Source organism: Ipomoea nil, unplaced genomic scaffold (assembly GCF_001879475.1).
Source record: "Ipomoea nil cultivar Tokyo-kokei standard unplaced genomic scaffold, Asagao_1.1 scaffold1096, whole genome shotgun sequence".
NCBI lineage: Eukaryota > Viridiplantae > Streptophyta > Magnoliopsida > Solanales > Convolvulaceae > Ipomoea > Ipomoea nil.
This window is the reverse complement of record NW_017617524.1, coordinates 1,512,501-1,515,030: the sequence shown is the minus strand read 5'-3', so window position 1 is coordinate 1,515,030 and position 2,530 is coordinate 1,512,501.

Below are 2,530 nucleotides of genomic sequence, written 5' to 3'. Positions count from 1 at the left end.
AACACAATAAAAGTGCACACTCAAAGGTTTTCCATCTTGTCATAAACACACTAATTATGCATATTATGGCACACACTCTGTTACCCAAGTGCACGCCCTCACATGTCATATCCACCTGGGTAGTGTACACCCACGATGTAAGGTAAGTGCAGACACGGTAACCACGAGTACAGAGAGTGGGATGTGTGCATGTACACGTGCACGAATGTGTACGCACCAATACCCCTATGATACGGGGTAACCAATGTGCCACAGAGGCCACAAGAACCTTGTGTACATGCACACATCCCATTCTCTAAAGTCGTGATTTCCGTGTGTGCACTTAGGGGTAATGAATGTGCCACACTGGCCACAGGAAACCTGAGCGCCTGCACCTTGGTCCGGTTGTTTGTGCCACATTGCCTTACCATATACTGAGTGAATAACGAGTTCAATGCTTCACAGGTCATGACGACTCGTCACTGAGTTCATCTGGATGTTTGATGAATATTTCACCAGGATCAACGAAGTATATATTAGACTCTAGAGTGTGGAGAGTCAATGATGCCTTTGGTTGGGCAGCGATTCTCAAGTTTGGAAGCAGGAATTGAACACGGACACCATGATAGCCGCAATTGTCTGCTTCGCCAAAATTCGACATGAGTCTTAGTTTTTGTTATTCTTACACCATTATACCTTAGAATGCAGCTGCCATATAGTTATTTACACATTCTTTATTGTTTTATTTGTGTACCAATAAACATAGAAGAACTTCAGTAAAAAGACTTATATATTTGTATGGGGGTTAAATTGTGAGAAACATAATGTTGTAGAATATGCGTTTTAAAATGACATAGTACATGTCAGTGTGCACCTATTTAAATTGAGTGTGCCATAATATGTAGAATAAGTGTGTCAATGAACAGGCGTGCAATTTCATTGATTTGTGTGTGAAATAATGTGTAGAATTAGCAACAAGAGTGCTCTTTGGTTTATTTGTGTGTGAAAAAATGCAGAGAATTCAAATCCACAAAAACCAGGTTGATGTTCTACCTTTTGGTGTGCATTTTCGGTGAAAATGCAGTGCCATAATGTTTAGACTGAGAGCGGGTGGAAAGGCGAACCGGTAGTTGGTGTGCACCTAGCCAAGTTATGCTTTGTGTGCCAAAGTGTGCAATGATACTGATAGAGTCAAACGTTAGAAACCAGGATGAGATGCTGCACTTGGGTTTCACGTGTGTGCCATAATGCCCATAATTAGGTTCTGCACTTAAAGGCGTTCAAGAAAGAGGTGTGCACATGGGTTACACCATGTGTGCCATACTGCGAAGCATTATTGTTACCATGTACTGGCGTGTACTAAGATTGATCTGAGTGTGCCATCATGTGCTAAAATTCTACTAGATTGAATCCAAAGAGATCAGGTTCATGTAATACACTCCGGTGTGCACTTACGTTAACATGTTTGTGCCATTATGTAAAGATTGAGTGTGCCATAATGCCCATGATTAGGTTATGAACTTAAAGGCGTACAAGAAGGAGGTGTGCACATGGGCTATACTATGTGTGTCATACTGCGAAGCATTATTGTCAATCCAAAAAATACAATGTGACCCAAAAAAAAAAAAAAAAGAGAATGCACTTCTAAAACGACATTGTTCACCACATTGACAAGACCAACAAAAAATAAAAAATAAAAATAAATAAACAACAACAACACCACAAAAGAGCTCGCATAAAGTACAGACTTCCTATATTTTTTAGGCTAATAGACAACCATACTTACAACTTCTTCATGGACAACAGGCAGATCAACTCCAGGAACATCAGCCACTCCCATTCACTCATTATACTGTGTAGATCCTGCATCGCATTATGCTCCTGGATGGCACGCTCAATCTCCTCTACTGCACGTAAATTTGCAGGATTAGCCTAGAATGCATCTTGGGTCTACGTGAAAGTTGGCTTAGTAGACTGCTGAGTGGCCTCACTATAACCATGAGCTAGTTGGCCCATCCCCAATAGCAACCAGGCTCCGCTTAGGACCTGGATGAGGCTATCCGTCAGTGAACTCAAACCAGCTCTAGCAACCTCGTGAAACACCTGCATCAACTCTATAATAGTGCTAGCTACAACCCTCGTCTTCTCGGTAACCTCGGACAATTTAAGGCTACAGCACACACGACAAGAACATTAACACACAACACAACCCCAAAACCAAAATCTGAACCATGAGCCCTAACATAATGCAGTGTGTGCACACGTGTGCCAAACCGTGTGCACTTGCGTATTACAGTGTGTGCCATTTGAGTCCACCATGTGCACAGAGTCATTCTAAGCGATACAAAACAGCAGCAAAAAAAACATCACCCACAACAGGGAAAAAATATGGGTTGGAGATTTAAACAACAGAGGCCTCATCCCATATTTCTCCATTGAAACAACACATTAGCAATTAACAGTTTAATAATATAAAAACAAAAGAACATGCATCACATTCGATAATATACCAACTTTAATTGAAAATCGGATGTCAACAGCAGTCAAACAC